The following is a 15,275-nucleotide window of genomic DNA, read 5'->3' on the forward strand; positions in this document are numbered from 1 at the left end:
AAACATACAATCTGACTTGTCTTATGTAATAAGGACAAATTCATTTTCTAGTTTACATATGTGTAAGTAAAGCATTTTTTTTCTCATAAAAGTATTACCTGATATTTATTCTGGACATTTCCCTGTTCTGAATAATTGCAATAGTACTTTTTGGAACAAAAATGGCTTTTGCAAATATGCCTTGTGAAAAAAATAAAAGTCATGCATCTTATAAGAGCACAGGAAGGCTAAGTTCCAGCATAAAGGAGTTATCCAGCATTATCTCCTTGACTCAGAAAACAAATTTTCCCACTTCAAGTCTCCCTACTGTATTGGATGCAAAAGTCAGAGGGATGTTCCTTTCAGATCAATATTCAATCAGATCAATTTTGTCTTTAAAATTATAGAGTAGGGTTATTTATAATGGCAGGATAATAACTGTGCAGCAGATTTAAAGAGAGCTACATTTATACCAGATGCAGGGAAAAGGAGCTAAGCACTTGGCAATATTAAAAAACACCCTGGTGGTCAGAGGTGTAACAAAAATCATTATTGTAAAATACACGTAGTAATTACAATATAACTATAGGCAACAATTTATATTAAAGAACAGTTGTGACTGTTATAGACTACATGCTGCTAATTACCTTAAATCTTTGAAGAATACTGTGATCTACCGCTTCACCAAAATAAACAGAATTTTATAAATAACAATTCTGGCATAAAAGAATATTCTAGTTTTATGGAACTCTGATTTCCTGGAGTACCTGGAGTGCTGGGTTCAGCTCTGGGATTCTCAGTACAGGAAAGACATGGATCTGTTGGCACAGTCTGGAGGAGATCTACAAAATTATCAGAGAGGTACAACATTTATCCTACAAGGAAAGGTTGAGGGAGCTGTTTTTTTTTTTTTTTATTCTGGAGATGAGAAGGTTGCAGGGAGACTTTATTTCAGGGCTTATAAGAGAATTGGGCACAGACCTTTTAGTACTGACTGTGGCAATAGGAAAAGGGGTGATGATTTTAAGCTAAAAGAGGGCAGAGTCTCACTAGATATAAGGAAAAAGCATCTTATGAGGGTGTTGAAACATTGCCATAGGCTACTCAGAGAGGTGGTGGATGCCCCATCCCTGGACATATTCAAGGCCAGGTTGGACAGTGCTCTGAGCAACCAGGTTTAGTTAAAGACATCCCTGCTCATTGCAGGGAGTTGGACTAGATGACCGTTAAAGGTCCCATCCAATACCAAATGTGCTATAATTAAAAGTACAATAAAAGCTTACTAAATTATATTTCTGGTCTTCCCTCAGCCACTCCTTCCAATAAGTAGTTGTGCCATGAGATATTAAAGGTGTTTTGCTGGAATGTATTTATAGAATTACGAAATTAACCTATAGTTTTTATAGGTACCTACAAAATGGTGCATAACTGTGAATTCCTAAGATATATTGCATTGACCTGTCAGGGGGATCATATTTAGGCTATTTGAGTGAGCAGCATTCAAATAATAGAGCACTGGAAAGAAATATTCGTATCTTAGAGGTCTAGCCGTTCAAACTCTGACCCACAACCCTCTTATTCTACTAAAAAAAATTTTATTTCCCTGTATTATATTACGTATTGGCTTGCAGGCCAGATGGTTTGGATGTGGGCTCACTAGAACAAGGTTCAGCAGTCAAGAAGTTCTGGTGGTTATTAAAATACTATTACTTAGGACATTAAATTTCAGTGCCACAAAAGATGGTAAATAATAGTGCATTTGCCAGTCTAAGGTATAAATTCTAAACCAAGTCATTTGACTAGTAAGACAAAAATTTAAGCAAATTGCTCCTAAATGAATTAATGCAAATGTTCAGGTCTAACTGCTCTTAAGTTTTTGCTACAGGTAAATATGAAATAATAAAGGAATCCATAGAACTGCATTTTAAGAATTTTTGTTGAAAGCAGGGAAGGTGGTCAATGACATCAAGGCTTAACCTCTGTTTTTGCACATTTGGTTTTTTATAATTTGATGCATAAATTACAAATGTTTTATTTATTTTTTCCCTAACTTCATTATGCCTCCTTCTGTACACATTCTAAATCTCTAACAATCTCATAACAAATTTCATATCAACTGCTAAATGAGTTCTATTTTATGATAACAGAAATAAAACTCAGTCTGTATTTTGGGTAACCATGAAATGTAATGTGTATGCTTTTAACAGTGTATATATTTGCTCTATCAGCTGCAATAGTCCTTATATTGAATCAATATATCATCAAATAGGATGTATACTACAAATTAATTTTTTTTCTTTAGCGATTGTTAGGTTACTGTAAGGTATCATCTTTCACCACATTTATCTTTCGTGAATTTACATACTGCTAACATTCAGATATTAGTGTTTTTATAAAAGAATTTATGTTACTCACACTCTGTGTTTCTAGTTTGTTCTCCATAGGAAATATTGCAAATTGAAATACATCATAAAAGAAAAGCTTAATGTTGTAAAATACTCAAATAGTTTATGTCAGAAAATAAGAATTTGCCAAATGAGCCTGAAAAGATTTGTGAAATAGAGATGTAGCATGATGAACTGATTTGAATTTCTACTGGTAAATGCTTGACTCAAAATCAAGATGTTTTCTCTTCTCTGATGTAATGAAACTCAATGTCCACATTTTATTTTATTTTATTCGACAGGTCAGAGAAAATAATGATTAGTGTGTGGCAACACAGAGTTTGTTAAATGATAAAGGACAATATGTAAAACAGTATGTTCTATCTTCAGGTAGTGAAGCAAATAAATGTTTTTATAAAAATTGTAGAAAAGGCCACTTGCTACTAGGAAAAATGCAAAATTAAAAGTAATGCTTAACAGGAAATTTTAATTGTGAAACATTTGGAAGGTTAAAAACATTTGGACTAGGTTAAAAGTAAATGTAATAATCTTGTTGTCAGGTTTAATAAAGTTTTTTCAATCCTAACTAAATGATGTAAGAAAATCCTGGTTTTTGATTGGGAAAAGTCTGAAGATTAAATCCTGCACTAAGATTAGGGTTCATTCATGCAAACACTAGACATTTTTATGCTAATCCTCATCCTCACACTGACCCAGAAAAACCTGTAAGTACGTTCTTTACCCTGAGAGTGCGCAGATACCCTTTGAAGGTTGAAGAATTATAAGTGTACATACTATTCTGCGAAGAGCACTGAGGGATTCGTACAGTCTCCTGGTGCAGAAGACTCTGAGCCTCTGTTGAGGTTCAGCACTGGCCAGTATCTGAGTCCTACCAGTCATCGCCACTGGGAGGGGGGAGACCTTCAAAGAGTGGAAGGAAGAAAACTCATGGCTTGAGATAAAAAGCGTTTAAACAGCACAAAACTGTGCTTGCAAGTATAATGGCTACTTGGGAAGGCAAACACTTCAACTCTTAATGCCCCCCTTTTCTCCTTCCTCCAGGTTTTATTCCTGAGCACAGAGAATCACAGAATGGTTTGGGTTGGAAGGGACCTTCCACAATCCCAGGTTGCTCCAAACCCCATCCAACCTGGCCTTGAACACTTCCAAGGATGGGGCAGCCACAGCTTCTCTGGACAACCTGTGCCAGGGCCTCACCACCTCACAGTAAAAAATTTCTTCCTAATATCTAATATAAATCTCCCATCTGTCAGTTTAAAACTGCTACCCCTCTCCCTATAACTACACTCTCTGATAGAGTCCCTCTTTCCTGTAGGCCCTCTTTAAGTACTGAAAGGATACTGGTCTTCCTGGAGCCTTCTCTTCTCCCGGCCAAACACCCCCAGCTCTCCCAGTGTGTCTCCAGAGCAGAGAAGCAGAAAAGATGTTTGCAAGACTGATGTCAAAGTCAAGGACACAAGATGTGTAGACACATTCATTTTACTAGTGGAGCAAACCTAGGGAATCGAGAATAGTAAATTCTTCATTTCCTCTGTTTTTGACATTAGGGTGGTACAAATGATTGATTTTTGGTTTGTTATTCATTTAAAACAATAAATCAAGGTGGTGTTTTTAGAGGTACGCAAAAAAAAAAGAGAATAAAACTCATAAAACAGTCATAGACATAACACCCACCTCACATCATATATACAGTCAGTGGTTATATCACTTTTTTTAAATATGGAAAACATGAAATCAAATTATCTATTTGATACACCTGCAGTCAGTCCTCAAACTTAGAGTATTCTGTGTTGAATTTCAATAATGCAACCTTATGTCTATAAGATGAAAGCTGTACTGGTCACACAACCTTAACCATGTTCTATTTCACTCAGTCACAAATTATGATTCTTGGGAGAGAAGGAATGGGGTAATATTTGATAATTTCTCAAATGTAGAATGAGATCAGATAACACAGGCCTTCAGCCTAATATAAAATGTTAAAATCTACTTAACTAGATTCTGGTAGTGATATTGAAAAAGTATTGTTACTACTATGTAGGAATTTAAAATAAGTCAGATTCTTTTATAAAAATATTTTTCTCTGTTGACTACGAAGAGAATATTGATGACTAACTCTGAGTCCAAATCTATATCACAGATGGTACAGGTGAGTGAAACAAGCCCCAGCCTGGGGACCAGGCTTGTACACAAAGAAATCTCTTCCATTTCTTCCACAAAATAACCTGTTTTCTGAACACATCTCTTATCTGCCCTCCTTATTCAGTGAACAATCAAAAATCTCAGACATGGTTTCATGTCATGTATAGCCCACTGTGTAATTTTGGTCATTTTCTGCCTTGCAGCAGAAAAATGTGAAGACAAGTTCTGTCCTGTTGCTCGCAGCAATTAAATCAGAGCTTTGCTTTCCCGTAAGTCAACAGGACAGGAGGCAGTTTATTACATATATTTGTTGTAGACATACCAAGCCACTTCCTATTCAAACTTTCATGGTGAACCTGCATGATGTTGTTGTTTCACACAAGTTGTTTTACTTACTGTTTAATCTGCAACGGAATGAGTAGAATAAATCAACATATGAAAACAGGACTGCATTTTGTTGCACACATAGCCAATACTAACAAATACTGTGGAGTAACCATAGGCTAGGATTTTATTATCAGCTTATAAACAAAGTAAGGATCAGGTTACTTAAATAAATGGACTGCCTTAGAGCATTCAGATCAGTCAAGTGAATCTATTGAGTATAAATCATAGTATTGTCCTTCTTCAGAGATACCTTTCTGTGAACTGTGTTGGAATTTTATTGGAAACCTGTATAATATCATGGATCTAACTAAAAGAGATTTTATTTGAGGCTGATTTTTTTTTCAGAAGAGAATAATGGTTAATATATTTAATATGTATAAGTTTCTATAGGCAAAGACCCATATCCCAACAAAACTTTGAAACTTTAGGCACCTATCTCTAAAATTTACTCTCCAAAACCATAATTTCAGGTGCCATCTAACACAGATTCTGGCAAATCCAGATTTGATGGAACAATGTTTAACCTACCATTTTTGTGTCTTAGACTTTGTTTTGTTTGGAGAGGTCCAGAAGTTACTGTCCTGGACTCTATTTTCTTTGTCCTCAGCCTTCTGAAATATCCTGTTATTGGGGCAAAATAAAAAGGACACTTCAAAATGTAGCTATGGGACCTCTAGGTATTCATAGTGCTGGGATTCTTGAAGAAGAGTTCCTTCCTAAAATATATTGTGATCCTGAGGCTGGGCCCATATTCATATGATGCCTCAGTTTCACTCTGGAAATGGATTTATTTTTCCCCTCAAGGTTTGGGTGGTCAAATTCATATTTCCACCCACCACCCTGTAGTTTTGGGTAGCTGAATGACCTCCACCCTTGGTGAAATTTACTCACTATGCAGAAAGAAAAGATGATCCAGTGGATACCGTCAGGATGGGTGAGAGGTTATCTCTGTAAATATGTTCTTTGAAAATTCATCCTAAAAACAAAAAAAAAAATGCCAATCAGAAAAAATTTATACTTTCACAACCACAGGACTGTAGATTATGGCCAAAATGCAGCTCTGATCTGACCTTGTCTGTGATCACTCACTTCAATTAAGCCATTCCAAATTAATTAATTATGCCATTTACACAGCAACTGTGCCATGAAGGGGCCATTTAAATTCATCCATCTTCAGGGTGGAAACCAAGGTCATATTCATGGATGAGCATACCTTGATTTTCTAAATTGTCTTTGATAGGGATTTAAAGTACACCACATATGTTCTTAGACACTCCCTCCAATTAGTACTCATAAAAAAGAACTCCACTTCTTGATGACTGTCAGATGACAACAGTAGTATGTAGCCTATATTTTTGTTAATAAAATAAAAATCACATGAATAAAAAGCCCTTCGAGTTATCAAGGCAGAAGAAATCATCTATTGTAAGAAACAAATAAAATTCACACTTTCAAGGTGAAATATCTAAAATAATTTTTGCTGTTGAAAACAAAGGCCACTTTTCAGGCTGTTCAGAAAATGAGTTAAAAAAACTGGCCGAAGGGATCTGAAATGCCTGGAAACTGTCTACACAGACCTCAACAGAGTTTTTAGGCAGAGTGCTGGATGAAAAAACCCAGCAGCTGTGAAAACCAAGAATTTTATTTTTCTAAAGTGCTAAACAACTTTGGCTTGGCTATTTTCTGGTGCTACAAAGGAGCTGACCACGCTGTGAATAAAATCAGCACTAGCAAAGTCTTCTAAAGGAATTTATCTCATTCTTCCTTCCTTTCATTTTTTTTAAGAAAAGGTTACTATGCAGCTCAGATGCATAAAGTTAAATCCCAAGATACGACATTGTTTCAATGTCCCCATTAATTTAACTCAGTAAGGCATTCAGCACAGGAATATGTTCAATTTAATTCTTTTATAGATCTTTACATCCCTCAAAATGCTCATTTGTGGGGGCTTTTTTCTTTTTTCAAAGCACTGTGAATGTCTTTGTAAACATAAATTGAGGTAGTAGATGTACACACCAAAGTTTCTTTGCAATTTTCATAGTCTGGGGTTTTTTTAAGTCTCAGGTTGTTATACTGAATAAGAGTGTTTAAGGTCATGTGATATTAGTGATTTGTTGAAAAGTATTAGTTGCAAAAATTTTTCTTGAAACTCTGGTGGTTTTGATTTTGTCTTTTGTTTAAAGCTGGCAGATAATTCCAGAGAGAACTTAGCTAGCCCAATGAATTCTTTCACAAACTAGTCAGCTTCTTTCGAAAACAGCTGAACAATTTTCTTTCACTATTTTTATCACGAAAATAAATAAACAAACAACGAAAAACAACAGAAGAACCCCACAGACAATAAAGTAACTGAATTATTTCAGTTATTAAAGGCCTGTGAAGGAAACACATCTTCATAAATTGAAGATTGGTAGAAAACTTCAAATAACAAATAGAACAAATTCAAGTAAACTACAGCCTGGAAAGAGTAAATTTGATTTTTTTTAATATGTATTTCATTATTATAAGAAAGAAGAGCCTATCAAGCCCACACAACTGGTTAAAGAAATTTTACACTCTTTTACTTTCATTGAGAAAGTTTTATTCTTGAGTTGTTATTCTTCATATATTCTCTGATGTGGTTTATAGAGAGGACAAAATATTAATAGAGGGGACAGAAAAAGGTAACAGAAATTTGCTGGATTTTAGACTATGTGCCTTACAAATGCGGCCTTAATAGTTATACTTAGGTCTCTTGCATTTTTTTTAACAATACAATTGATTAATCACTTCCAGAAATGTACATTCCAGCAGGAGAAAGTATTATGTTTACAAGGATAAGTCACAGTTAGTGAGATTAAATATTTAGAAAATTACATTCTTCATTTATTATTTCTGTGAAAAATTTTGCTTGCTAAATAAAGGCCTTCTGCATTAATCTTTTCTTTCACTAAGTAAGTTTAAGTAACATGGACAGAGTTAATAATTTGGATATTCCAGGTCCGTTACTCAAGTTAGCTCAACCAAAGCCTAAGATGTATGTGCAGACATATCCTGAGTGTGAAGTCAGAGAGGCTGCAGGGTTCATAATTCTACATATAAACAATTAAATTCCCAAAATGGCAAAATCTTCTAAGATAAATTCTTCTAAGATTGAATTTTCAGATTAATATTGGGGGAAAAAAAGAAGACACATAAAAGCCTACTACTGCAATGAGGATAGAAACACATTAGGACACAGAAAGAAGCAATATTGCAACCATAAAAACAGTACTTTATGACTTGCAATTATTCTTACATGATATGAACAGTCAAACATTCATTTATTTGCTTTTTTTTGTCTGATTTTTTTTTCCATGAACGGTACAGCTGTGGATGTTTCGTTTTGCAACACGGATTGCAGAGAGTATTTGACTTCCATTACTGACAGCAGTTATCTCAAATTCTAGTTTGCTGTGGAAATAGAGGGGACTATAAATTCATTTTTATAAACTTTCTGAGTCAGTTCCTTAATATTCTCTTTCAATTACCTTCTCAGAGATATTTTTTTTTTTTAATAATTGCAAACGGGATGGTGACAGATAAAGATCTTTAGAAGCTATTTTAATTTTAAAATAGAAGTGGTACATTTTTCAATAGCTGTGTTTTCTCTTACAATGAATGACAATGGCTATATATATGAGTTTTTCCTGCAGTTTAAGCTGTTGAATGACTCTAGACTGCTTCACTAATTTGAATAGGCTTTTTCTAGATAATTAATCTTACATGAATCAGATTAGAACGAATAAGAGAAGCATTGCACTGAATAAGAGAAGCATTGCACCCAAATCACCTCCAATTAATAGCAAGTAAAATAACTATTAAGTTATTTGGCCCCGTTAAAGAAACGTGTTGCTCTCAAGAACAAAAGGAGATTTGAGATACACACACACACACACACACACACATATATATACACGCACGTAACTCTTCAGACCTGCTAAGAACAATCTTCCCTTCTTAAGTTTAGTGTATAGTGAAGAGGAAAAGGAGTAAAAACACTTATCAAAACTATCCCCAAGCAACTGCAGCCGTGAATCACAGAAGAATTCATCTGCAGTAAGAAACAGAGTCATCATGAAGTTATGGAGTTTAATATACCCAATTTGTCTCAATTTGCAGACCAAAACTACTCATTTTATTGACTTACAGAGGGAAAGTAAGATAGTAGTGCTGCAAATAGAGAATTTTTTTGCTTGTGCTCCTTTAACAAACTTGATCTTTGTTTTCTCTTCTCCTAAAAAATTCAAATGACAACTTGTGGAAAAACTGAGGAATTTAATGCAGAAATTGGGACAGGCAGCACAGTAATAAAAAACTGTGTCACTTCTTTTGCAAACAAGATTATATATTAGGACAAGTAGAAATCAATATTTCTCTATTTCTCTATCAGCAAAACCTATTCTCTCTGAAGAAGTATGTTGCGGCCAGAAATAAATTAAGAGGTCAGAATCCTGTGAAGAGGTACAAGTCAAAGACTGATTATTTTCATATAAAGTCCAAATTTACAGAGCAGTGAAGTGCAGCAGCACATCCTGCAGAACAGAGTGTTTATGTATGTGACTTCAGAGAACATATGGACACCAGTGCTTCACTCTAATAGAGATATAATTTTTATACTGCCTCAATATAAATAAATTATATTGTAAATATGAACTGTGTAGGGCACAACCTTACTCAGGCACTGGTACATGATTGACCACAGAACACAGCTCTTATCACTCTGCCCTGATGCCAGACATGATTTTTGAGGCATCTCTTGCCCAGGGCCAGAGTGTAAGATTTCAGGGTAGAATGAAACATATAACAAGAAGAAATCTAAACCCGCCCTTTTCTGTATCCGACCTCTGTAATAAAAAATTTCCATACACTGTAGAAAATACAGTTTTGTCAGACAGTCAACATAGCTTTTATTTTGAAGTCTAATTAATTATACAGCAGCAGCAAGGATATTTTACCCCATACAGTAACATGCAGTCCCAGAAATTGTATCTCTTAGAAATGAAACTCAGGTTTTCCAAGTATGCACTGGGTTTGGGAATATCAAAACTGTGTCCAAAACTTCAAGATGGGGAGTTGTCCAGGTTTCTGTCAATAGTCTTTGCTACCTTAGATATGTAATAGAAAACTAAGAGCTTTAAATTGAAACTGTCATGCTTGTTCAGTGAATTAGTACGGGTAAAAGAGTAAAGAACTCAGAACTTCATTATGAGCACTATGCCTAATGTGGAATGACTGTTCTTCCAGCCCTAGATTATTTCCTCCTTAATAAGCAGAACTGTTTCTTCATTATAATGTTTCTCAAATGAGACCTCAGTCCTTTAACTTTGATTCTCAGAGCAGAGAGTTATTTCCCCTTAACTAAGAATACTGTGAATAAAAGTGTGACTTCTGCAAGCCTATCCTACAGGAATAAAATTTGAAGTTCATGTAAGCCATTCCACACAAAACTGTGTTAGAGAATTGACAGCATGCTTCAATAAGCTTTGAAAAAAATCACAGGGAAAAGTAAACAAAATAAATTATTTTGGGACAATACAAGGCACCAATCTCTAAGTAATATCAGTAAAAATGAGGCTATATCAAGGGAAAATAAGTTCTTTAAGAATACTCCCCCCTTTTTGTTCTTTCCTTCCTTCCTGCTCCCCCTCCCCCCTTTTTTCCCTGGGAACAATTTAAAGATTTCATTGTGTGCCATTTTTCCATGAAACAGTAAATTATGTTCTGAGTGAACTCAAGTTTCAAGGCAAGGGAAATGTGCACATTTTAAATGAGACAACTTAAAATTTGTCTGTAATACTATCTCATGTCACTGCTTATTGCATCTGAGTCTAAAATGTAGGTTTCTTGAGAGAATATAGACTAATATGAAGAATAATAACTAATAGTAACTAATCCAGAATATCTGTTATTATCTGTTAATACGTCTGCTACTCTCTGACACATAATACAGTGATTACCAACTTGCTGTCTTTAGACCCCCCCGAGTCCTCCTCATTGCTTCAGAAGTAGTACATGAAAGTATATGAAAACTTACAAGGGAAGCTAGAAGATAGCTATGCATCTATATAAAAAACCCAAGAGATTCAGAAAATGCTAGAGGTTTAAAACTGTACCAAAACAGTTGAAATTGCCTAAAACTCTTGAGTTTTACATAGTTTTCCTCATTTCTGTTCACATAACTTGACATCATTGGTCTAGTATTTTATAGCTACAAATGTTTGACTGCTCCTTTGAAGGATTTTTTGACTGTTACAACTGTGGAATATCAGGGTTTATTTGAAGTCACCACACATACTGTGATTTAAAGTCTCAGCTTAACCTTATTGATAATTTTGTTGTGTAGTTAAGTTCATTACAGAGAACTGAACCTTCAATTCAAACTCTGCCTGACCTGTACACTCTCCTTGTCTTTAAATAATGCCATGAGTTACTAAGGAGTAAACTCCTTATCTTCTGAGACACATGTGGAATAATTAATTCAGCACTGTCAGTAAAGCCCAGGTTAAGTGTGAGGAAATGATAAAATGAAGCACAGAAGACCTACTTTTCTATCATGCCACTTTGACAAGTAATCCATAAAATAACAAATATGAGATCCTGTAAGGCTTGTGTAGAAGCACAGAATCACAAAATTATTAACATTGGAAAAGACCTTCAAGGTCACTGTGTCCGACAGTTAATCCAGCACCACTGTGTTTACCTCTAAACCGTGACCCCAAGTGCCATATCCACATGGTTTTGGAACACTTTTAGGGATGGCAATTCCACCACTTCCCTGGGCAGCCTGGGCAGCCTGTTCCATTGCCTGACCACCCTTTTAGGGAAGCAACTTGTCCTAGTATCCAGTCTAAACCTCTCCTGGTGCAACTTCCCCAGAACATACTGAGACAAAGCTGAAGGTGTATCACAGTGGTCAAGCTCTTTTGCCTGTGCTGATCACAGTGGTCTCAAGAGAATTGTGGATATCCAGCTCAGGATATTTGAAAAGCTTTTCAGTTAAAACTGAGAGTCATGAATCTGCTAATCAAAGTATCTGTGCATGTACGTTATTGCCCCAGACTGACTTTGCTGCCTGCAAGGATATGTAGCTACAGCAAAAACTTTCACCATACAGCTGCAGGACTAGTTTACTTTGTTCTAGTTTACTTTGGCTGAATACCAAGCACCCAATTTGTTATGATTTCTAGGATTCCAGGGCGATTTGAGTTTCCAATTCGGGCATGCTGTGTAATCAAAGCAATCCACTTGCTTCATGTAGCATCAGTAGCATGATGGATAGGGGGCACCTTTCCTTTGAACATCCAGCTCAGCACCAGTAGTTGGGGTGCTAGGAGGAGCTGTGTTTCTGTGCCAATCACCTCTGAGGCTGCTTGTATTCCTTCATAAGCTGCTAGGATTTTCTCCTCTGTGGAGGTGTAGTTGGCTTCAGATCCTCCTGTAGTGGTTGGCCTCGGGTCTTACCGGGCACTTTTTGCCAAAGGCTCCAGGAGGGACCATTATCCCCAGCTGCAGAATAAAGCACATTTTTCATATTTGGTTCTGTTCTGACTGGTCTAAGGGCCACTGTGTATGCAATCTCCTGTTTAATCTGTTTAAAGGCTTGCTGTTGTTCAGGATCCCATTGGAAATCATTCTTCTTACCGGTCACTAAGTAAAGAGGGCTCATGATTTGACTGTATTCAGGAATATGCATTCTCAAAAAACCTATGGCCCCCATGAATGCTTGTGTTTCCTTCTTGTTAGTTGGTGGAGCCATCGCTATGATCTTGTTGATGACTTCCATTGGAATTTGACAGCGTCCATCTTGCCATTTCACCTCTAAAAATTAGATCTCTTTGACAGGTCCCTTGACTTTACTCATTTTGATGGCGAAACCAGCTTTGAGGAGAATCTGGATAATTTCCTTTTCCTTTTTCAAAAATTTCCTCTGCTGTGTCCCCCCATACAATAATGTCATCAATATATTATATGTGTTCTGGAGCCTCACCCTTCTCTAGTGTAGCCTGAATCAGTCCGTGGCAAATAGTGGGACTGTGTTTCCACGCGTGGGTCAGACTGTTCCAGGTGTACTGCATGCCCCTTCATGTGAAAGTGAACTCTGGCCTGCACTCTGCTGCTAAAGGGATGGAGAAGAATGCATTTGCAATATCAGTGGTGGCTTACCGTTTCTCTGCCTTGGACTCCGGTTCGTACTGGAGCTCCAACATGTCTGGCACAGCGGCACTCAACGTGGGGTGACTTCATTCAAGCCATGATAGTCTGCAGTCAGTCTCCATCCTCCATCAGACTTACATACAGGCCAGATGGGGCTATTGAAAGGTGAGTGAGTCTTACTGACCACCCCTTGGCTCTCCAGCTCTTGGATCATTTTATGGATGGGGATCTTGGTTTGTTTGGTACTGTCATCTATGCACTATTTTAGTGGCCGTTGGCACTTGTTGATCTTTGACTTGTAACAATCCCACAATGGAAAGATCTTCTGATAGGCCAGGCAGGGTAGATAATTGTCTAAATTTCTCTGTAGCCACTGTGGCTATACCAAAAGCCCATTGATACCCCTTTGGGTCTTTGAAGTATCCTCTCCTGAGGTAATCAATGCCAAGGATGCAAGGGGCCTCTGGACCAGTCACAATGGGGTGCTTTTCCCATTTGTCTCCTGTTAAACTCACTTCAGCCTCTAGCACTGATAATTCTTCATGTCCCCCTGTCACCCCATAAATCCAAATGAGCTTTTATGCCTTGATGGCATCAAGGTGCACTGTGCACCAGTGTCTACTAAAGCTTTATATCTCTGCAGATCCGATGTGGTAGGCCATTGAACTCACACAGTCCAGTAAACCCTATCATCCCTTTCCTTCTCCTGGCCAAAGGCAGGGCCCCTCTATTGTTCTTGATCAGAGTATTCACTGTCTGATCCTTCATTGCCCAGTTAGAGGTTCCCTCACTGGGATCACAAGAATTGTCTTCGGTCTTTCTGCTTCTCAAAGGTCGCTGATCTCTTTCCAGGGCCTCTGCAGCAACTATGTGGACAGCCTTCTTACTAAGTTTCTTCCCTCTCAGTTCTTGTACCCGGGCTTCAAGTTTATAGGTAGGTTCACCATCCCACTTCTGTGTGTATTCCCCTTGGTCACGCAGAAAGAACCATAGCTCACTATGTGGTCTGCTCCTGGGGTTTTCTTTCCTCCTGAGTTGGGCAGGAGGAGACCGAGACTGAGACTGGTTTCTTAGGCTGTTTTTGCAGCGATTCTCACATTCAGGACATTCGTGAGGCCTCTCCATCCTCTCCCTAGTGTGTGTTCATTGGTGTCGGACATCGGAGCTTTCTCTGAAATCTAACTTGCTAGCCCAACAGAGTGAGGAAGCTTCCACACCTTCTGCTATACTCCGTATGCAGGCACAGATCGTATCCACATTTGGTTCATTCATCCTTGGATGATATAGTGTTATCAGACAATTAACATATGATGCAGGGACACCTTGAACTACTTTTCTCCACAAGGGCAGCATGCAAGGAACATGCTCTGGATTTTGGTAGCGGGGGTTATCTGGGTCACTGTAAATCATTTCCAGCATGGCTAGTTCCTGAAGGTATTGGACACCTTCCTCCGCAGTAGTCCATCTTCTTGGAGAGCTCATTCGATCTTCTTTAAATGGGTACCTTTCTCTCACAGCAAAGAGGATCCGGGTCCAAAGACTGCAAATAAATCTCTCCCTTCCAATTTCCAGTTCAATTTCATGATCTCTGGCAATAGATCCTAGTTGCTGTGCTTCATGACCTTCTAACAGGTGACTTCTAGCCCCATAACCCAGCGTCGGAGCAGCCAGGTAAGAATTCGTTCCCCAGGCTGGCGGCTGTAATCTCTCTGCAGTTCCTGAAGTTCTGATGGGGTCAGGGACCGGGTAACTTTGTTCTCCTGTCTAGTTTCCTCTCTGCTTCTCTCACGTGGAAGTGGAGGTGGAAGCACCGGCTATTTGTCCTGTCTCCCTTTCTTCTCTTGGAGGCATGAGTGGGGTAGATCCTTCTCCTTCTTCCTCCCTTACTAATCGCAGAGGTAGGCCTGTAGGTCTTGCAGACCTCCTTATCCATGTCTTCCTTTTCATTACAGGGGCAATAGTGACTTCAGATGTCATGGTTTGGGTCCTTGTCTCAGTCACAGTCTTTTTAGAATATTGAACAGCAGCTTGGTAGGCACAGGCTAGGCCCCAGTATAGGGTGAGAAGTCGCTGGTTTTGATTGGGGTAGGCAAGGCATCCTTCCATCAAACGACATGTCAGTTTGTTGGGGTTGAATAATTGTGCTGGTGTGAAGTCCCAAGCAAGAGGGGGTGTTAGACGCCCTAA

The 15,275-nt window shown here is 37.8% G+C and overlaps 1 long non-coding RNA gene across 1 annotated transcript; it reads right to left on the reverse strand.

The window, feature by feature from the left end:
• Positions 1 to 5,512: 5,512 nt before the first annotated feature.
• LOC120322912 lies at positions 5,513 to 13,170 on the reverse strand. The gene is made up of 3 exons (XR_005562875.1): positions 13,098 to 13,170; positions 5,805 to 5,889; positions 5,513 to 5,534 (listed from the first exon to the last, which is right to left on the reverse strand). It is a non-coding gene; the product is annotated as an uncharacterized LOC120322912 (long non-coding RNA).
• Between the last annotated feature and the right edge of the window lie 2,105 nt (positions 13,171 to 15,275).

The sequence above is a fragment of the Pipra filicauda genome, unplaced genomic scaffold (genome assembly GCF_003945595.2).
Source record: "Pipra filicauda isolate LSUMZ 115617 unplaced genomic scaffold, ASM394559v2 scaffold168_size1973030_pilon, whole genome shotgun sequence".
NCBI classification, from domain to species: Eukaryota; Metazoa; Chordata; class Aves; order Passeriformes; family Pipridae; genus Pipra; species Pipra filicauda.